The 23,821-nt window shown below is 36.9% G+C and overlaps 2 pseudogenes; one reads left to right on the forward strand and one right to left on the reverse strand.

Moving 5' to 3' along the window:
* Positions 1 to 704: 704 nt before the first annotated feature.
* LOC141500050 (ubiquitin-conjugating enzyme E2 D3 pseudogene) lies at positions 705 to 3,349 on the reverse strand (annotated as a pseudogene).
* A 13,042-nt stretch (positions 3,350 to 16,391) lies between these two features.
* On the forward strand, positions 16,392 to 20,271 carry LOC141498761 (forkhead box protein H1 pseudogene; annotated as a pseudogene).
* Positions 20,272 to 23,821: the final 3,550 nt, after the last annotated feature.

Here is a 23,821-nt window from a genome sequence, read left to right on the forward strand (position 1 = left end):
CATTGGAAGATAGATTAACTAATAGATCTAAGCCTCCTAACAAAATTTAAATGAAAAAACAAAAAGTTCAAAACTCTATTTTGGAATACAAGGGGTATTTCACTTCCAATTTCCATTCTCTATAGATCAAGAACAGGTCATTACTTTACTGATGTGCATATAATATATCACGTTTTCTTTTTTTGCTGATTCTATCAATTTAATACCTATTATTCTCCAAGCACATCAGCTAAGAGCATAAATTATATCATGAAACCTCAAAGCTCTGACAATGGAAGGCTTAACCTAGATGGATATTGTAACTGTAATGTTGCTTCCTTTGATAAAACAATTGGGCATCCTTTTCCCTCCCCCTAAGATTAGAGCAGTGAGGAATGGTTTTAGTCTCATAACCAAGTTAGAGGTAAGACATGGACCACATAATTCACATGCTCCATTTTTTAAAAAAAATTTGAATCTTGGGCAATTGTTCTCTTCTAACTACTTTAATTTTTTAAAAATAAGTTATTGTCCCAAACTGGAAGAACTTAAGTCTTCTCAGATGAGCATGTGCATGAATGGAGGGAGGTAAACAACAAATAAAATTTTAAAAAAACATGATGTCTGATAGGGGAGCAGTTAGATAAAAAAATCAAAAAAAGGATCAGTAATTTAAATTTTATTCCAGCTTTAATGCAGGTTATGCTGACTGTAAGGAAGCAGCATCACATGGCATACTTCTGGGTCCACTCCCGACATATCCTGTTGTACAAGCCTCTGTCAGTTTTATAGATGCGTGCGATCTCTGGCACTAAAGGGTCGTCTGGGTTTGGATCACATAGCAGTGAACAGATCGACAAAAGAATGGTAGAAACAGTTAAAGCCGGAGACCATTCTGATCTGAGAATATCGAGACAAATGCTGCCATTACTGTTAATGTTTGGATGGTAAATTTTTGTAGTAAATGCCACCTTGGGTGGTTTGAAGGGGTAATCAGCAGGAAAATGAATTGTCAAAAAGAATACCCCGCCTTGATATGGGCTGTCATTAGGTCCCAAAATCGTGGCTTGCCAGTGAAACATGTCATCCCCAATTGGACCTGCAGAACATTGCGCTGGAGGATCAAGGGCCAAGCCGCTAAGTTCCTTATTGATACGTTTCAGCGCCATGGTGTGTGCTTCTTTCCGCGGGACTCGGCACTCTCTCGGTGGGCAGAAGGGTCCGGCCAAACACTCGGATTATCCCGGGAAGCTGGGATGAGTTGGGGGGCCAGGATCTCTCTTCTCACCCCGACTCCGCCCGACACAAGCACTAATGGAATCTGAGGTTGGGCAGAGAGGGCGGGTTTGAGCTGAGGAGGGAGGAGAGCAAGCTGGAGGCTTAGAGAAGCTTCAAGAACAGAAGGAGGCCATGGGGGGTAAGGGGGGGGGAGGTAGTGAGGTCGGCTGAGGTGGGGTACCCATGGACCTTCTCTTTTCTCCAGCAGTTTTTTAGTAATCATGGAAAGAAAAAAATCCCAGACTTATATGGAGTATACTAAAAAACTATTGGATTTTAAAATAAACTGGATTCATTTTGTTTTCTGATTCAGATTTAACGATTTGTAATCATTGTAGCCAGAATATATTTTGAAATTTTTTTCTTGCTCAGTGGATTAAACTTACTTGTGGGTGTTATAATAAAATTAAAATTTTAAAATAAATCTGATACCATGGACTATTTTGGATTTCAGAGAACAAAATAGGCCATTGGATATTTATTTGTAGAAGTGGGTTACTTTATGACTTCTGTTACACAAGATAGGATCAGGTAGACTTAGCACCCTCATTACTGTCAATGTATGGATCAAATCGTATTTACTGTGTTTGTATATACTGAATCAAAATGCTTCATGAAAGAGACTTCTCTTTTGTAAATTTACGTAATGGAGGTTTTGAATATAATTTCTCATGATTACTTGTTGTTTAAAACCAAGCAAGTTAAAAATGCCAGGATTCATTCTTTGAAGCCATTTATTTTAGTGGAGACATTGGCCATTTTAAGCTAAGGTCTGTAACTAGTCTCAATTGGACTGAAGCTATCCCCCCATCAGTGATTAAACCTAAGAAAGAAAGAAATGAAACAAAGAAAGACCTCTTTTACCTACTTAAAAAACAATATGATCATGAAGACCCTCAGGGTTTCTGGAAAAACAGATAAAAATACTCTTCACTTTTTGTCCTAGATAATTTAGATGTAAAAGAAGAATCAATACAAACAGAAAAGGCAAGGAGGAAATTACGGCTATGGATCTGGGAAAAGGTTATGACAGAACAAATATAAGTGAGAATTACATAAAATAAAATGACTGATTCTGCTTCTCTAAAGTTGAAATATTTTTACATAAAGAGATCAAATGTAATTAAAATAATAAGAGTTACAATAAAGTGAGAAAAAAATTTCTCCATACTAAATTTCTCTAAGGGCTATTGCAAAAGGGAGATAAAGAAGGAAGTGCTTCCATTTCCTAAAATTGAGTCATTCACTAATGGGTCAAAGGAAACATGAAGCTTTCATTGTAAGAAATGCAAACCATCAATAACACTAAAACAAATTGGTCCAAATCCCTCAGAATGAGAGAAGTTCCTATGAAATCCACCCTGATCTTCCAGTTTGTAAATTATAGAGATCCTCAGGTTCAGTAATAGTGCCCTCTTTCTGACCCCATAAAGTCCATGGAAATGCCCCTTTAAACAAGATATGCTATGGAGAAAGGGAAGGGGAAAGTTTTTAGACTTGTCTCCCCTCTTTCTCTAGTCCTAAAATCAACTTAAGGATGAAGGAAGGGAGGATGGAAATACCCACAAGCGGAGAGGAGGGAGGAAGGGTCCCCAAAGGGTGGTCCCTGCCTGCGGGTCTCCTCACCCCCCCACCCCAGTTCCGCAGTCCCCCAAGCTCCAGCTCTTACGACAAAGGCCTAGGAAGGCAGGAAGCCTTGGATATCAGCAACCCTGGAGGTTCACCCCAACACACACTCATACATCCACACAAACTCACAAGTACACAGATGATCAGTACTATATTCACGACACATACAAATACAAAATAATATTAATACCTTCCATCCAACCCCTACACACATTCTCCTGAACACTAAGAAAAATCAATCAGGGAGGGGGTTGGAGATAGTCTCCATGAAAAGATGGGGAGAGATACGGAGAAGATAAGGAGAAGATACGAAGAAAGAGGGGCTAAGGCAGGTGCAGAGGAGGGGCCACTTACCTCCCTCACAGTCCCTTAGCACTTGGAGGATCCGTTGGTCTGGAAACGGGGGGAAACAGCGGCGAAAAAGGTAAAGTGTAGAGGGGGAGTGCCAGGTGAGTGGTGAAAGGCCCCCAGACCTCCAGGTGTTCCCCACTCTGGTGCAACTGGCAGACAAAGACTTACAAGCAATAAAGGTGGGCGGGGCGTGTGGTGACGTCAGTTCGGGGCGGGGCTTGCCTACTCCCAGAGTAAAGACGGGAGAAGAGAGGAGGGGGCTTTGTGACATCAGGATGAGAGCACCGGGTAACCCTTCCCCCCCACTCCAGTCTTTACTCTCAACCCCCATCACCCAGCCTGGCGAGGGGAGGGGCCCAGGCCTGTCCAGGGTACCAGGGTCCTGAGGGCAGCTTTCTAGGGCTGGCGGTAGGGAGTAGCAGCTGATCTCAGCTTGGGGTGTTTGAGGGTGGTTGAGGGTGGGTCCCTTTGTGGAAACTGGGAGAGGGAGGCCCAGGGTGGGGAGGAGGAGCTCTGAGAAAAGTGTGTTTGAATTTCCCAAAAAGAAGAGTACAAAAACTTGCAGCAGCATCTGCGAACCACCAACCAATGATCAGGATTTGGACAGTTCACAGCCCCCACAAAAGAGAAGCAAGAGGCTGGTCAGGGCAAACACAGGGGCCCAGCCTCCTTTTTTCATGCCGGAAGGAGACAATGGGGAACCCAGGAATCAACTGCATGCCTACCCCCTTTGTTTATAAGTGGAGACCCTAGACTAAATTTTACAGAATATAAACCTTACAGAAACTGGAAAAGAGGAAACCACACTCTTCTTTCCAACTCTGTCTCTTGTACAAAGTGACTTCATAAATTTTCTTTCTAAAACTATTTCAGATTTGGGGTTTTATTCTTTCCAAAATCAGGTACTCTGCCACTTGTGAACTGGCAGAGTGGAGTCACAACTGGAATTGGAGGCACAAGACCTACCTTTACTCACTGTGTGACCACAGGAAACCACTTAAATTCTCCAAACCTTAGTTTTCATAGTTGTAAATTAAGGGTGATAATAATACCTATGGTAAATAAATTATTGTCTAATCTAATATCCTCTAAAAGTTTATTAACATTTCTTGATCTCTATAGTTCTGATTAAAAGTTGTTCTATCAGCCTCTACTTGAGGACTATAGATTTCAGGAAGTTTACCTCTGCCCCCCTCTCAGTCCCCCACTGCCACTGCCCAGGGTCTGTTCTTTGAGATAGTTATGAGAAGACAACTCTGTCTCTGAAATACAGACCTTTTCATCTCAAGGGTGGCTCAGATGAAGGGCCATTCTGGGAAGACAGGAAAACTGATCTGATTATTTAGACAAGAGATGAATTCTAATGTTTTTGACATTTTGATAAAGAGGAGGCAATAGTTCTGGGGAAAATTGGATCTTGTCAGTTTTGACACAGAAGCAGATCTTATGAATGGGTTGGATAATCATCAAAGCAATCAATGTCATAAAATGTGTAACCTGATTGCTTGACTACCAAAAGTTTTATGATTCTATGTTCATTTTATATAAATTGTCCCCCAAATTTTCTATTGTTGTTGTTGTTCACAAAGGTGCCACCCCCATGGCTTTTGGTAAGATCCTAGAGAATTAAACTTCATTTATTAAACTAACTTTGTTATTTCATTTTTAGTTTGAGGAAATTAAGGTTATCATTATATAGTTCACACAATACTTTTCAAACCATAACATATTACAGAAATATTTAATATCATTATCTTTATTATTCATATCTGTTACTATTTTTATGGAATTTTCATATTATACTATTAACCCTTAAAGCTGTTCCCACATGATTTTTAAATTGTCCCCTAGGGCTTTATATATTGAAAGTTTTTCATCCATGCAGTTTATAGATATTAAGAGCACTTGGTATGCTATTAAAACACTGTTTTTGAATTTTTAGGGATCAATGTTATGTCTGGAAGATGGGGCAAAATTTTGCTCAATGACAATGTTCTAGGTACAGGACAATTTACTTTTGAAATCTCCAGGATAGCCTGAGGTCTCCATTTATAACATTAATATTTGTCATCTGTTCATTTTTGAAAGGTAGTGAACTTCTGATGCATTATTCCAGCCACCCATTCATGGCTTGCTAAGTATTCATTAGGTACTAATGTTTTACAACCTGCAGTCAAGGTGGCTCGGTTTCTACCATTTCCTTCTCTAACCTGTGCTGATTGCTAAATCTGGGATCCCTAAATACAATCTTCTATAATTTCTGCTGACTCCAACCTGATGTGAGGTTGCCATCAGAAATGCCATTTATTTCTAGAGAGAAATCCACAAACATTGCTGGTTGAATTTATGTAGAATATCACCTTTGGACACCATTCTTGGTCTTTACTATTTTATAGGATTCCCCAGAGACTGGTCACTTTCAGTTATGCTGAACACACCCAGGGCTGAGTATCGATTTACTTTTTTAAACTTCATTTTACTATTCCTAATTGAAGTCTTACAGCTCTTTGCTTCAAAAGTATTTCTGTCAGTTTTAAATTTATCAAACTTGTACTTTGACAACATCCCTTAGTCTTCTCTCTCCTTTTTAATAAGGAATTATAGATCTCTGTATTTCTTTACTGGATAAATTTTTGTTAGGATATATTCCAAGTCTGTTCTTGTCCATTTTTGCAGAAACATGAGAGGGGTTTATTTTTAAACGTTTTTATCTAAGAGGGTGACTACATTAAAGAGGTCATCAATTGGGAGAGGGAATGGAAAGTAGGAAATGATCCCCTTGATTTGGCAGGTAGAGTGTTCTAAAGGATAGATGATCTGGGAGTCAACAGGCATGGCTGTATCTGAGGTGATGTTTGAGCTACTGTGTCTCAGGTCATATCAAATAAGTGCTGTATGGAGTTCCAACTTGAATAGATCTCTAAGCCTGCTGGGGAGACATCTCAGACTTTTTTCACCCAGGTAGACTTTCTGAGGCCAATGGAGGATATCAATCATCCCTTTGGAAAGGCACCGGCCTAAATCTCAGGACCAACTGCCCAATGTTCAACTGCCATTCACATGAAACCATTCTCCAATTCAGACTTCAAAGTTCTTATCTGAATATCAGCTAGCAAAATCACACACATATATTGTCACAAATTGGCCCTTCTCTGCTATGGGTCATACATATTCAAGAGCTTTCATTTTCATGCTAATCTAGTGAGAGCTGTAGAAAGTGTTCTGCACATGGAAATAATTCATTTCATTCAGCATTCCTAGTTAGGATAATCACAGAACTGAAAGTTTTTATTAATCTCCTTTGACTTTCAGAATTTCTAATGTAGTATTGAATGGGGGCTTTTTAAATCTGGTCTTTATCTAGCTTTTTTTTAAGAAAAATTTTATCTATTTTGAGTATTTTTCCCCATTCTTGCTTACCTCCCCCAACCCCCCACAGAAGGCCTTCTGTTAATCTTTACATTGTTTCCATGTTATACATTGATCTCAGTTGAATGTGATGACAGAGAAATCATATCCTTAGGAAAGAAAAATAAAATATGAGATAGAAAATTAAATAATAAGATAACTTTTTTTTCTAATTTGATTGTAAAAGACTTTGGTCTTTGTTCAAAGTCCATAATTCTTTCTCTGGATACAGATGGTATTCTCCATTGCAGCTAGCCCAAAATTGTCCCTGGTTGTTGTACTGATGGAATGAGTGAGTCTATCAAGGTTGATCACCAGTCCCATGTTGCTGATAGGGTGTACAATGATTTTCAGGTTTTGCTCATCTCACTCAGCATCAGTTCATACAAATACCTCTAGGATTCCCTGAATTCCCATGCCTCCTGGTTTCTAATAGTGTTCCATGACATACATATACCACAATATATTCATCCATTCCCCAATTGAAGGACATTCACTTAATTTCCAATTTTTTGCCACCATAAACAGGGCTGCTATAAATATTTTTGTACAAGTGATGTTTTTACCCTTTTTCATCATCTCTTCAGGGTATAGATCCAGTAGTTGCATTTCTGGGTAAAAGGGAATGCACATATTTGTTGCCTTTTGTGCATAATCGCAAATTGCTCTCCAGAAAGTTTGGATGAGTTCAAAGCTCCAGCAACAATGTATTAGTGTCCTACATTTCCCAAATCCCTTCCAACGCTGATCATTGGCCTTTTGATCATATTGGCCAGTTTGAGAGGTGTGAGATAGTATCTCAGAAATGCTTTAATTTGCATTTCTCTAATAAGTAATTATTTGGAGCAATTTTTCATATGACTATGGATTGCTTTGATTTCCTCAGCTGAAAATTGCCTTTGCATGTCCTTTGACCATTTGTCAATTGGGGAATGGCTTGCTTTTGTGAAAATCTGACTCACTTCTCTGTATCTTTTAGAAATGAGGCCTTTATGGGAAATACTAGTTGCAGGGGTAGCTAGGTGGCATAGTGGATAAAGCACCAGCCTTGGAGTCAGGAGTACCTGGGTTCAAATCCAGTCTCAGACACTTAGTAATTACCTAGCTGTGTGGCTTTGGGCAAGCCACTTAACCCCATTTTCCTTGCAAAAAAAGAAATACTAGTTGCAACAATTGTTTATTACAATTTATTACATTTCTTTTGATCTTGGTTACTTAAGTTTTCTCTGTGCAAAAGCTTTTTAATTTAATGTAATCAAAATTATCTAGTTTGTTTTGAATGATGTTCTCCATCTCTTCCTTGGTCATAAACTGTTGCCCTGTCCATAGATCTGACAGGAAAACTACTCCTTGATGTTCTAGTTTGCTTATAGCATTGTTTTTTTATGTCTAAATCCTGTATCCATTTGGATCTTAACTTGGTATAGGGTGTGAGGTGTTGGTCTAATCTAAGTCTCTTCCATGCTAACTTCTAATTTTCTCAACAGTTTTTATAGAAGGGAGAGTTTTTAATCCAGTAGCTGGACTCTTTGGGTTTATCAAACAGCAGATTACTATAATAATTTCCTATAATCATTTCCTACTAATGCACCTAGTCTATTCTACTGATCCATGACTATTTCTTAGTCACTACCAGACAGTTTTGATGACTGATGCCTTATAATATAATTTTAGATCTGGTAAGACTAAACTACCTTCTTTTGTACTTTATTTTTCATTGAATCCCTAGAAATTCTTGACTTTTTTATTTCTCCATATTGATTTACTTACAACTTTTTCTAACTCATTAAAGTAATTTTTTGGAATTTTGATTGGTAGGGTGCTAAACAAGTAGTTTAGTTGTAGTAGAATTGTCATTTTTATAATATTAGCTTGACATATGCATGAACAGTTGTTGTTTGCCAAGTTATTTAAATATGATTTTATTTGCATGAGAAGTAATTTGTAATTGTTTTCAAAAAGGTTTTATGAGTCTGTCTTGGCAGGTAGACTTCCAGGTATTTTATTTTGTCAGAGGTTACTTTGAATGGGATTTCTCTTTCTAGCTCTTTCTGCTGTATCTTGCTAGTCTCATATGTTGAGGATTGATGAGGGTTTATTTTTCATCCTGCTACTTTGTTAAAGTTGCTAATTATTTCTAGTAGTTTTTTAGATGGCTTTTTGGGATTCTCTAGGTATACCATCATGCCATCTGCAAAGAGTGAGAGTTTTGTCTCCTCCTTTCCTATTCTAATTCCTTCAATTTCCTTTTTCTTCTCTTATTCTTGGGGCTAACATTTCTAACATAATAATGAATAGCAGTGGTGATAATGGGCATCCGTGTTTCACCCCTGATCTTATTGGTAATGCCTCAAGCCTATCCCCAGTGCATATAATGCTTGTTGAAAGTTTCAGATAGATACTGCTTATTATTCTAAGGAACAGTCCATTTATTCCTATACTCTCTAGTGTTTTTATTAGGAATGAGTGCTGTATTTTGTCAAAAGCTTTTTCAGCATCTATTGATTTGATCATATGATTTCTGATAGGTATATTATTGATATAGTTTAGTATAGTAACAGTTTTCCTAATATTGAACCAACCTGGGATAAATCCTATTTGATCATAATGTATTATCCTATTGATGACTTGTTGTAATCCTTTTGCTAAGATTTTATTTACTATTTTTGCATCTATATTCATCAAGGAGATAGGTCTATAATTTTCTTTCTCTGTTTTGACTCTTCCTGGTTTAGGTATCAGCACCATGTTTGTTTCATACAAAGAGTTAGGCAGAGTTCTGTCTTCACCTATTTTTCAAAAGAGTTTATATAGAATTGGTACCAATTATTCCTTAAATGTTTGATAGAATCTACTTGTGAATCTATCTGGCCCTGGAGATTTTTTTTTCTTAGGGAGCTCAATAATGGCTCTTTTAGTTGCATGCCCAATTTATTGATCTGCTCTTTCTCAATTTTATTGACGCAAGCATTTAGAGTGTTAATCATTTTTTTCCCTTTGGCTAAAATGAAACAAAAATGTTAGTTTTATAGATGAAGTATAATTCTTTAGAATCTTACCAAAACACATGAATGGATGGCATCCTTACAAATGCCAACAACCAAACTAACTGAATAATCAATATTTATAGAATTTTGACAAAGGATCATAAAATTTTGATTTTCAACCAATCAAGTTACACCTAAAGGTGTCATTGATTACTTTATGATTTTCTTACCCTTCCAAATTGTCTGTTCCATGTCAAAACTGACAAAGATTCAATTAGCCCAGGACTACTGTCTCCTCTTCTGACATGATACTTTAATGTTATTATTAGATATGATACAGACATATAAAACATTGGAGTTTCTTCCTTTCCAAAATGTCATAAGTACAAGAATTTATTCAGGTTCTCATTTAGATAACCTGAGTAGATTCCTGCCTTCTCAGGATGGTCCTTAACTGATTGTTTACATAGCTTCTGCAGTAAATCTTGCAGATGCAATTAGAGGGGTATTAGGCTTTTCACACAGAAAGAGTCTCCCTTGAGATTTATAGCTAGAGACACATACCTTGTGCAGGGGCAGAGGTGAACATTCCAAACTTACAGACTTCATTTAGAGGTTGATAGAACAGCTTTTGATCAGAAATATAGATCAGAAATATTATAATTCTAATTTAAAGAATATCATATTTGACAAGAGACATAAAATTTCCCCGAAGAACTGTTTTTGATGCATTTCATAAGTTTGTGTATGTGGTCACATTATTGTCACTCTCTTGATGAAATTATTGATCTCACTCTCATATAATTTAACTCAAAGAAAGAATGACATACACACTCAATTGAGTTTACAATCTTTCCGTATAGGGAATTAGTATGGAAAGGGGGAAATGAAAGGAAGGAGAAGCTGATAGAAGTGAGGGAAGAAGTAAGAGGGAAATGGAGAAAGAAAAAGAATAAATGAGGGAAGAATAAGGAAGGCTGTGATTAGAAGCAAAACACTGATGAAGGGGAATAGAGTGAAAGGAGAGAGAAAATCACAAATGGGGAAAATAGGAGAGAAATACAGAGACAGAAATCACAACTGTGCATGTGAATTGGAGGAACAGTCCAATAAGAGGGAAGAAGATAATTTGTTATCTTCTTTTAAAAACCAGAATCCCACAATACGTTGTTTACAACAAACACATTTGAAGCAGAAAGATTCATTCAGGTTAAACTAAAAAAGGTTGGAACAGATTATATTATGCTTAGTTGAAGTAAAAAAGAGGTAGTAATCCTGGTATCAGACAAAACACATGCAAAAATAGATCTAATTAAAGGATATTAGGAATGAAATTATAACATTTAAAAGATATTTCATTTTTTCCAATTACAAGTAAAGATAATTTATAGTATTTTATTTTTAACAATTTAAGTTCCACATTTTTCTCCATCTCTCTCCCCTCTCCAAGACAGCAAGTCTGATGTTATACATGTGCAATCATATTAAACTTATTTCCATATAGTAATATTGTGAGAAAAGAATAAGAAATAAAAGGAAAAAATAACATGAGAAAGAAAAAACAAAAAAAAAATTTAAAAAGTTAAAAACATGTTTTGGCATGCATTATGACTCTTTAGTTCTTTCTCTGAATGTGGATGGCATTTACCATCACAAGACTTTTTGAATTGTCTTTGGCCCCTGTATTATTGTGAAGTACTAAGTCTCATAGCTGATCGACATATAGTGTTACTCTGACTTTGTACAATGTTCTCCTGGCTCTGATCACTTCACTCAGTACCATTTTATGCAATTCTTTTCAGGTTTTTCTGAAACCCACCTTCTCATGTGAATACAGAAAAAAAATAGTACTCCATCAGATTCATATACCATAATTTGTAGAGCCATTCCCCAATTGATGGAGATTCCCTCAGTTTCCATTTCTTTACCACAAAATGAAATATTTTTGTACATGGGAGTTATTCCTTTTTCTTGGTCCCATTTAGAAAGAAACCTAGTATTAGCATTGCAGAATCAAAGGGCATGCACAGTTTTAAAGCCTTTTGGGCATAGTTCCAAATTGCTCTGGAAAATGGTTGAATCTATTCACAACTCCACCAACAGTGCATCAGTGTCTCTGTTTCCCCACATGCCATCCAACTTTTATAATTTTCTTTTTTGTCTGATTAATCAATGTGATTCATGTGAGGTGGTACTTCCTAGTTATTTTAATTTTATTTTTTCCAATCCATAGTGATTTAGAGTATTTTGCACATGATTATAGATAGCTATAATTTCTTCCTCTAAAAAATGACTGTTCATATGTTTTTACCATTTGGAGGATGACTATTACTCTGAGAAATTTGATTCAATAATCTATATATTTTTAAAATAGTGCCTTTATCCTAAATACTAGATGAAAAATTGTTTCTTACTTTTAGCTGTCCTTCTAATTTTGTTTGCATTGATTTTGTTTGGGAAAACATTTTTAAATTTAATGTAATCAAAATTATCTATTTTGTATTTTATGATGTTCTCTCTTTTTTTCATCATAAATTCTTGCCCTTTCCATAGAGATGGCAAATAAACTACTCAGTGTTCTCATAACTGACTTATGGTATCAGCCCCTCATGTCTACATCATGTACTGATTTTCACTTTAACTTTGAGTAGAGTGTGAGATGTTGATCTAAGTCTAGATTCTTCCATACTGTTTTCCAGTTTTCTTTGCAGTTTTGTCAAACTGGAACAAGTTGTCATCCCAGATGACAAAGTCTTCCTGTTTATCAAATATTATATTACTATAGTCATTTACTACTGTTTCCTTTTTGCCTAATCTATTCAAGTGATCCAGTACTCTCTCAGTCAGTACAAAACAGTTTTAATGACTGTTGTTTTACCATATAGTTTTATTTCAGATACAGGTAGTTCACCTTTCTTTGCACTTTTTTTCATTAATTCCCTTGATATTCTTGATATTTTTTTTGCTCCAGATGAATTTTGTTAACAATATTCTGTTTAAAATAAGTTTGATTGCAAGACCTCAGACCCTATACCAAGATAAGATCCAAATGGATTCAGGATTTAGATTTCAAAAACAGTATTATAAGTATACTAGAAGATCAAAGAATAGTTTACCTGTCAGATCTATGGAAAGGGAAGCAGTTTATGACCAAGGAAGAGATAGAGAACATCATGAAAAACAAACTAGATGATTTTGATTACATTAAATTAAAAAGCTTTTGCGCAAACAAAACCACTGTAAGCAAGATCAAAAGAAATGTAGTAAATTGGGAAACAATCTTTACAACTAGTATTTCTGACAAAGGACTCATTTCTAAAATTTACAGAGAACTCAGTCAAATTTTTTTAAAAACCAAGCCATTCCCCAATTTACAAATGGTCAAAGGATATGCATAAGCCATCTACAGATGAGGAAGCCAAAGTAATCCATAGTCATATGAAAAATCATTCATAATCAATACTTATTAGAGAAATGCAAATCAAAACATGTTTGAGGTACCATTTCACACCTCTCAGACTGGCCAAAATGACCAGAAAGGACAATGATCAGTGTCAGAAGGGTTGTGAGAAATCTGGTACACTAATACATTTTTGGTGGAGCTGTGAACTCATCCAACCTTTCTGGAGAGCAAATTGGAATTACTCCCAAAGGGCAACAAAAATGTGCATACCATTTGATCTAGCAATACCACTACTGGGTCTATATCCTGAAGAGATGATGAAAAAGGGTAAAAATATCACCTGTACAAAAATATTCATAGCAGTCCTGTTTGTAGTGGCAAAGAATTGGAAATAAAATGAATGTCCTTGAGTTGGGGAATGGCTTAACAAACTGTGGTATATGTATGTCATGGAACACTATTGTTCTATTAGAAACAAGGAGGGATGGGAATTCAGGGAAACCTGGAGGGATTTGAATGAACTGATGTTGAGTGAGAGGGGCAGAACCAGAAAAATATTATACACCCTAACATCAACATGGGGGAGATCATCAACCTTGATGGACTTGCTCATTCCATCAATGCAACAATCAAAAGCAATTTGGGGCTGTCTGCAATGGAGAATGCCATCTGTATCCAGATAAAAAACTGTGGAGTTTGGACAAAGACCAAGTACTATTACTTTTAATTTAGAAGAAAAAAAATGATGTCTTATCTTACTATCTGATCTTGCTATCTCTTATACATTATGTGTCCTCCTTAAGGATATGATTTCTGTCACATCACATTCAATTTGGTTTATACCATGGTGTATAACATGGAGACAATGTAAAGACTTGCAAATTGCTTTCTGTGGGGGGAGAGGGGAGGGAAGTTAGATTAGGGGAAAAATTATAAAACTCAAAATAAATAAAATCTGCAAATGCCCCCAAAAATAAACCATAAAACTCAAAATAAATAAAATCTTCAAATCCAAAAAACAAAAAGTAAACCTACCATGCAATTGTCCTTAATCTTTCTCTTTGCTTGATTTCCCAAAGAAATTTAGCCTTCCTTAATATATAATCACTTTACTTTGTTATTTTAATAGGATAAACTTGTATGTCCTTAACACCTCTGTGTCAAGTGTTTTAAGTGAATTCATTGACTGTTGGCTAGAACTATGCTGTCTTTATCACTGAAAATACTGTTTTAAAAATGAAGGAAAGAGAATACAGAAGCACTAGTTACTACAAGTCTGATGATTGCACTTTTTACCCCCTTTCCCTTCTTTATAACCTCAGAGTTGAAAGGTAGTATAGGATAGTGTGAAGAAATCAAAGTAGGTGTTTTAAGAAAATGCACTGGCTCTCTCACCTCCTATGTATTTTTTTTTGTTGTTTTCCTCATTGATGTGGTTATTGATGCTCACAGTTTCCTAATATTGATCCAGTCCTACATTCCTGGTTTGAATTCAGTTTCATCCCAACATATGATGGTGACATACTGCTACAATCTCCTTGCTAATATTTTATCTTAAACATTGCATAGATATTCATTCCAGAAAATGATCAATGGTTTTCTTTGTTTTTGCTAACTGTGCCACATCTACTGGAAGGTGGACAGGGAGGCCAGGATGAAGCCTACAATTCAGACACTTGAAATCATAGTAATGAAAGATATTACCAATTATTCATTAAAATAGGCTTGGTGCTTGAGACAGCTCCAAGTCTTGTCAAAGTGATGCAGAGAACCATGGGTATGGGGAATATTGAAATCAATTGGAAACAGATTTTGTAAATCTTTTGTTTGCACTTTTAAAAAAGATCTTCATTCTTCCTCTGACACTGTTGAGACACTCTGTCTTGACTTACAGTCTGACCTTGGCCACATTCTCATGGGTGGGGCAAGTTAGGTTACACAGGTGCTGAGGCAATACCTGAGCCCAACCCATAGTTGAATATAAGAGTCCTCTCCCAAAACTCTCCAATGTGGGACTTGAGAAACTCCCAAATTACCATGTCTTCCATAGGCCCTGAGGGGGAGTTGAAGGAGATTCTGGGAGGGGCTTGGGCACTCTCTCTTTTCCTGACTTCTGCTTAACCTGGCAACCAGTCAGTCAAAATTAATTAGAAATCTCCATGGTTTTTCTTTAATCTCTTCTGAACTTCTTTATTACTTTCTTTTGTGTTGCAACTTCTTTTAATAAATCTCTATTTTCCCTTTACACATACATTCCTGGGTCAAGAAGGGATTCATCATGGTGGAATACTGAATTCCTGGCAACAAAATGATTTTCAACACTTTTGCAAAGACAAACTGATATTCTCCCTGTTAATTATTTAGTATGAAAATGAAGCAAAAACTTCTTTGAAGTATTTTCCAAGTTTTAAACAATCATAAAACTAAGGACAATTATTTCAACTCAATGGGGAAAAATCTCTATTATGTTGCCAGCAATGTGAAACATTGGAAGAGAAGGGACAGAGCAGTCTGAAGGGATAATTTTTAAGTAGATAATTTTGTGTGGCTCATGAATGATATTAGAGATATTCAAATGGTCTTTGACAGAAAGAGAATTTCCTCACTCTTGTGCTAGAGACAGATGGTAAACTTAGAATGCAGAAAGTGACTTCCATTTTGGCTATAGCTAATGGGAGAATGTGTTTTGCAGATAGATTTGATCATGTATTGAGGGATTTCTCTTTCTAGGGTTTTAAAAATTTGCTGAACTGGGGAATAAGGTAATGTGATGGAGGTCAGGTTAATTTATAGAATACTTATTACTTGAAGGACAGCTAAGAGATTTGAACCTGAGTTCAAATCCCATGTAAGACATCTGACACTAGTTGTATGACCCTTGGCAAGGCACTTCACTATGACTACCTCACATATCTCCAGTTATCCTGGTCCATATCTTGCCACTGGACCCAGAAGACTCTGGAGAAGAAAATGAGACTAGTGACTTTGCACAGCACCCACCTTATCCAATTCATGTGCAAGTCATGGTATTACCTCCCTGATGACATGGTCTTCTTCAATAATGAAGGACAAGGGTTGGAGTCAAGATGGCAGCATGGAGGCAGGAATTCCAAGAAGCTCTCTTCCAGAATACCCCAATTACCATAAAATTATGACTCTCATCAAATGCTAGAGTAGCAGAACCCACAGAAAGACTAAGTAAAGCAATTTTTCAGCTCAAGGCAACTTGGAAGATAAGTAGAAAAACTGTAGTACAAGAGTGAGCATAGAGCCCAGGTTAGAGCAGGCCTCAGGCAGCCCACCTTGGAAACCTGCAGAGCCACCCAGCAGCTGTTTCCAGAAGTTCCAGCCCATAGATGGTGCGGGAATTGGGAGAGACTGCTGATGTCTCTCTACTATCCCTGAGGTGGGATTCTGCTGCTTTACTCATACTCAGATCCAGGTCACATTATGGGCTGCCATATAGTGGAGCAGAGATCTTCCTCACAGTTCCAGGGTAGAGCAAAGTTCTTGTGATCATATGCAGATGAGAGCACAGGCCAGGAGAACATTCAGAGCCTCTTGTACAAACTTGAAGGAATGAAGGTCCCTGCCAAGAGTGCCCCCAAAACCTCCCAAAGTTTCGGAAGTATGTTAAAATTAGGTCATATGCTAGAAATGAGCAAACAACAGGAGAAAAACAATATGACCATAGAAAATTACTTAGGACCCATGGAAGAACAAAATGTACATTCTGAAGATGACAAAGTCCAAGCTTCTGTATCCAAGAAAAATAAGAATTTTTTCAGACTATGGAACAGCTCAAAAAAAGACTTTAAAAAGCAAGTAAGGGAGGCAGAGGTAAACCTGGGAAGAGAAATGATAGTGATACAGGAAAATCATGGAAACAAAGTCAGTAGCGTGTTGAAGGAGGTTCAAAAAATGTACTGAAGAAAATAATATGCTAAGTATGCTAAAACAAGTTTAGGTCAAATGGAAAAAGCAGTCCAAAAGGTTAAGGCAAAGAATGCCTTAAAAAGCAGAACTGGCCACATGCAAAAGGAGATAGAAAATCTCTCAGAAGAAAATAACTACTTCAAATGTAGAATGGAAGAGAAACTGATGACTTTGTAAGAAAATAAGAAACAATAGAACAAAATAAAAAGAATACAAAAACTAGATTAAAATGTGAAATATCTCATTGGAAAAATACTGGTATGGTCTAGAAGAGAGAATTTTAAAATTATTGGGCTACTTGAAAGTCATCACCAGGAAAAGAGCTGGGATTTCATTTTTCAAAATATAATCCAGCAAAATTGCCCTAATATCCTAGAAGAGGAGGGTAAAGTAGAAACTGATGAAATTCACCCATCAGTTCCTGAATGAGATACCTTTTTAAAATCTCCCGGGAACATTATAGCAAATTCTAGAATTCCCAAGTCAAAGAAAAATGTTACAAGTAGCCAAAAAGAAACAATTCAACTACTGTGGCACTACAGTCAGGATTACACAGGATGTAGCAGCATCTACATTGAGAACTCCTGGATCCTGGAATATGATAGTCCAGAGGGGAAAAAATCTTGCACTACAACCAAGAATCAACTACCCAACAAAGCTGAACATCTTCATTTATTCATTATTTCAATGAAATAGAGAATTTTCAAACTTTTCTTTTGAAATGACCAGACATGAATAGAAATTTTGATCAACAAGTATAGGATTCAGGTGAAGCAGAAAGAGGGTTGATGGAAAGGGCTAATTATGAGTAATTTAATGATGTTGAACTGCATGTATTCCTGCCTGGGAAGAATATACTGATAACTTTTATGAACTGTCTCATTTATAATAGCATATATAGATAAGGCACAGGAGGGAGCTGAATATAAATGCATAATATGTTATAAAGATTTAGTCAATGGTGAAAAAGGAATACATTGGGAGAAATAGAAAAGACAGATAGAATAGGCTAATATATTTTGGCTAAAATAGTCAAGAAAAAGCTTTTATAAGGAAGAGGAATGGGGGGATGGTGAGGGGGAGAATGAGTGTGCTTTCATTTTCATCATAAATGGCTCAGAGTAGAAGTAACAAACACTCAATAGGGTAAAGAAATCTATTTTACCCTGAAGGAAAAAGAAGAGGCAAAGGATGGGAGAAAGGAAACTGGTGAAGGGGAGAGGACATGTACGTGATAGAAGAGAGGGAGGATCATGAGAGATGGTAGTCAGCTACAACACACTTCTAAGGAGGGAAAGGGTGATAGGAAAGAGAACAGAAGAAATTGGAGTAGGGAGAAAGAGAATGAAGGGAAATACAGTTAACAATAATAACTGTGAAAAAAATAATTAAACTTCTCTAATGGACTTATGTTAAAGAATGCAAGCCATCCCAGAGACAGAGCATATGCTATCTGAACACAAGACTGAAGTAAACTTTTTTCTCTCACTTTATTTCTCTTGAAGTTTCTCTATCTTTTGGGGGATGTGAGTTTGTGTTTATTTTCACAATGAGATTATTGTAGTAATATGAAAATAAATCATAAAAATATTGAAAAGAAATTTAGTAGGAAGTAGGTATAGATCAATATCTTACCCAGTTTACCAAGACAAATTACAAATTGGCATATGATTTACACATAACAGCTAAAAATAAGTGGAAAATGGAAGGAATTATGTCAGTTCTATTGATAAGGGAAAATTCTATGAAAAAAAAACAGAGAGAGAGTTTTATGGTTGAAAAAATAGACAATTTCGATTATATTCAATTGCAGCACTTTTGCACAAATAAAAAACCCAATACAACTAAAATTAGAAGAGAAGTAGAATATTTCAGGGAAATTTTATAGAATGTTTCTCTCATAATGATTTCATTGTTAAAATATTTAAGGAAATTTCTCAAATTTAAAGGAATAAAAGATATTTGCCTGTTGATAAAAGTCAAAGTATAACTGAAATTTTTTTTAATTTTTCCAATTTTATATGCAAAGGTAGCTTTCAACATTTGTACATTTTCAAATTTATGAGTCCCACTTTTTTTACTACACCTTCTTTCCTCCCCCCTCTACATGGTGTCAAACTCTTTGATCAATAAATTAGATTTCCTGGCCCCCCACAGCCAGGGCCAGAGCCAGAGACCTCCAAGAAGAAATGAAAGAAGAAATACCTTCGGCATGACAAACCTCCCTACATCTAACTGGCCATGATAGCCCTGGTGATCCAGGCTGCCCTGGCTCAGAGGCTCAAACTGGCCCAGATCATTCACCAGGTTCAAGCCCTGTTCCCCTTCTTCAAGGATGATTATGAAGGGTGGAAGGATTCCATTCAGCACAACCTCTCCTCCAACTGATGTTTCCACAAAGTGCCCAAGGACCTGGAAAAGCCACTGGCCAAAGGGTAATTTTTGGCAGTGGACATGAACCAGATCCCTGCTGAGACCCTTCAGTTGCAAAACACAGCCGTGGTCCATCAAGATGAGAGGGGTGGTCAAGGAAAAGCCTTTGCCAAGGAGCAGACCCCATATGTTCTCTATGGCTGTCCTTACTGGGCCTCCTAACCCCAACCTAGCCAGCAGCTCCTTCAGTATTGATTCCTTGTTTGAGGATATTACAGAAAGGCCCCAGACCCCATGGCCAATATCTTCCTCTTCCTCTTCTTCCACTTCAGAGCCAGTGTTCTGGCCCTTGGGCCCCCTCTCCAAGTCAAAAGAGGGGTCTTTGTGGGGTCACAGAGCACCAATTTCTCGCCTGTCCTCTTCCTCCTTTCCCTCAGAGGGGGGCACTGGCCCCTCTGGCCCATTCTTTTTTCTGCAGGGTACCTCAAGTAGGGCTATTGGGATTTACAGGGGGTCTCAGGTCCCTCCTTCTCTGTCATATGAGCAAAGCTTCTGGCCTCTCCTTCCCCTTCCTGTAATTGAGGGTACTTCAAATCAATTATAGCTATCAAGAGTTTCCAGGGTCCCCCTTTGAAGACAGCTGCCCACATCATACTCCCCAATGGACACCCTAGTGGTGATGTCCCTGGCACAACTCCCACCTACACCTTGCCCTCATTATCTACCTTCTCCAAGCCCTTCCTGCTGGGGGCTAGCACCTAATGCCATGGTCCCACTGACTCCCTAGGGGACTTGGATGCTCTCTTTCAGGTGGTGCCACCTAACAAGAACATCTATGTTGTGTTGGTCACTCACCCCTTGGACTTGGTCTCTCCTAACCCCAGGGGTTCTACTCCAGGTACATTATTCACCTGGTACAATGTGTGAAGGATTTGGACTAGGATCTCTCCCCCATCCATTCCTTGTTTTTCTTCCCTAACCTCCACCCCAACTTGATTCCACATAAGGAAAGTAAAGGAAATAAGGCTTTATTTATTGGGTTCCCAAACATTTTCAGACCCAAGTCCCAGGTCCACAATTACAAACTAGTTGTTCCTCCTTGAGGACTATCACCCTATTACTATTACCATCTTTCTAATCATCATAGGATTTAAAACCAGAAAAATAATTAAACTGAGTCTTTTGAAATTATTATTAGAACCACTTCCCTTGTGGAATGATACTTCCATGGCTTCTAAGAGGGAGAGAAATAGTGACGAAGAGAATCACTTTGTAGTTGGATCCTGGTTGGACCCCTGGGGGACAGTCCATTTGTCACAGAACCTTAGAACTGGGAAGGACCTTTGAGATCACAAGAGTTTAACCCCCTAATTTTGCAGAAAGAAAAAATTTTGCTCCAGAGCCTCAAAGCTTGGTGGGGGGGGGGGGGGGTCAGGGCACACAGGGATAGAGGCAATAAAGGACTGAGACACTTTAAAAAATAAATGTTAGGTTTTGGTTTGGTCCTACAAAATGTCACATTTACACTAACAAATTTTAAAAGTATATTAACAAAATGATTATAAATCAAGTAGAAATAAATCAGTTTTATAGCAAAATTCATTGAGGGGAAAAAACTATTCAAGGTCATCCAATAAGTTAGAGCCCAAAATGAGATCCCCCCCAACCCAATTTTCCTAACAGGACCCAGAATTCTTTCCACTATCCCCACACCCCCAATATTTCTACTAGACCCTTTCTTGTCATGAATTCCCCCTCCATACATCAGGTACTGTCTACTCTCCATTTTATATTATCTCCGGAAGATGCTGGGACACTGTCTATGACCCCTCCCTTAAACCTGGGGAGAGGAAGAACTAGCACCTTTGCTGTGGAGGGCAGGGGTAAAGAAAAGGATGTGTGTTGTTTGCTCCAGAGCCTCAAAGCTTGGCGGGGGGGGGGGGTCAGGGCACACAGGGATAGAAGCAATAAAGGACTGAGACACTTTAAAAAATAAATAAGTTAGGTTTTGGTTTGGTCCTACAAAATGTCACATTTACACTAACAAATTTTAAAAGTATATTAACAAAATGATTATAAATCAAGTAAAAATAAATCAGTTTTACAGCAAAAGTAACCATTAAGTTCTAATATAATAAAAAAAGAAGAGCAAAGCCTACATAAACATAAACATTAAGAGAAAACATCACCAGTGTGGGGGAGCTTCAACATCTGAATCAACAGCAGCTGGGGCGTCCTGGGATATAGCCTCCAGAGTCCCGATCAGGAAAGTCCAATGTAGAGCGTCCTCTGTGAGACTCCAATTAGACTAAGGTCCAGCTAGACCTTTTTGTAGCGTGAGAACAAAGAAGTTTTTTTGCCAATTTTTTATGGAAAAAATGCCAAATTTTCCAGGTTGCCTGAGGAGGGAGCCACCTCTCCCTGAGTGCCAAGAATTATGGTGTTTACATTCAGGAATGGCTAGTTCCTGAAACGATAGGCAATTTTCATCAAGTCTGGTCAGGACTCCTCAAGGAGTTCAGCAGTTCTTTTAAATGCTCAAGCTGTTTTAAATATGTGCATAAGATCTATCCTGCACATCTCCCCTTTCTGTACATCAGGGGTGAATTGGGTGTCAGTAATTCTCTGTACACCAGAGGTAAATTGGGGGTCAGTAATTCTCTGTAGCTAAAGTATAAGGCCTTACTATGGAAAATCTTTTATCTTATATATTAACCATATACATATAATGTGGTAAAAGTTGTATTTGCAAATTCATATTTAATATAATTTCATATTAGTCATGTTGTGAAAGAGGAATTAGAAATAAGGGGGAAGACCATGAGAAAGAATTTTTTAATAAAGTGAACATAATATACTTTGCTCTGCCTTCATATTCCTTACTTTGTTCTCCAGCTGTGGATGGTATTTTAATTAATGGGTCTCTCAAGATTGATCTTCATCATTTTATTGCTGAAAGCAGCTGCATCTATTATAGATGTTAACCTCACAATATAGTAATTAATGTACAATGTTTTCATATTTCTATTTACTTCAGTCAGTATCAGCTCATGCAAGGCTTTCCATGCTTTTCTAAAGTTTGGTCATTCATGATTTCTTAGAAAACGATAATACTCTATGACATATATATATATATATGTGTATATATATATATATATATACATATATATATATATATATATAACATAACTTGTTCAGCTATTACCCAATTGATGAGCATCCCCCTCAATTTCCAATTCTTTGCCACTACAAAAAGAGCTATAAATACTTTTGTACCTGTGAGACTTTTCCAAATTTTATGTTCTCTTTGGGATATAGACCTAATATGGGTATTGCTGAATCAAAGGGTATGCACAATTTTATTGCACTTTGGGCATAGTTCCAAAGTGCTCTGCAGCATGGTTGGATCAATTAAAAATTTTCCTATCTTCTCTCCAACATTGATCATTTCCCGTTTTTATCATGTTGATCAATCTGAGAGGTGTGAGGTGGTATCATAGAGATGTTTTATTGCATTTCTATTATCAATAATGATTTGTAACATTTTTTCATATGACTCTAAATAGCTTTAATTTCTTCATCTGAAAACTGCTTGTTCATATCTTTTGACCATTTATCAAATGGGGAATTATATGCAATCTTATAAATTTTATTCACTTCTCTTTATATTTTAGATATGAGTTCTTTATAAGAAACACTACCTGTGAATATTGTTTTCCAAGATTCTGCATTTTTTTAGTCTTGGCTGCATTGATTTTATTTATGTAAAACCTTTTAAACTTAATAGATTCAGCATCATCTATTTTGCAATTTATTATGCTCTCTCTTTCTTTCTTGGTCATAAACTTCTCACTTCTCCATAAATCTAACAGATAGAGTATTTTGTGTTCCCTTAATTGATCTATGGTATCAGTCTTTATGACTAAATGCTTCACCCATTTCCTTCTTTTTTGGTATATAATGTGAGATGTGGTTCTATGCCTACTGTTTTCCATTTTTCCCAACGGTTTTTCTAGAATAGTAAGTTTTTATCCCAGAAACTAATGTCTTTGGGTTTATCAAACAATGGATTATTGTAGTCAATTAGTATTTCTTTTGTATCTATTCTGATCCACTGATCCATTACTCTATTTTTTAGCCAGTACCAGACAGTGTTGATGACTGCAATTTTATAATATAACTTAATATAACTTAATAGCTAGGCCAACTTGCTTTGCATTTTTTTTCACAAATTCTCCTTGATAATCTTGACTGTTTTGTTGAGATGAGTGTTCTTACTATTTTTCTAGTTCAATAAAATAGTTTTGGGACTAATTCATTTGGTATGGTACTGAATATGTAATTTAATTTGGTTCTAATTGGCATTTTTATTATATTAGCTCATCTTAATCATGAGAGTTGACATTTTTCCAATTATATGGTAGTGAAACGTATTTCATAATTGTGCTGGTGCTGATTGGGTAGGCAACCTAAGTAT

This window comes from Macrotis lagotis, chromosome X (assembly GCF_037893015.1).
Source record: "Macrotis lagotis isolate mMagLag1 chromosome X, bilby.v1.9.chrom.fasta, whole genome shotgun sequence".
Classification (NCBI taxonomy): Eukaryota; Metazoa; Chordata; class Mammalia; order Peramelemorphia; family Peramelidae; genus Macrotis; species Macrotis lagotis.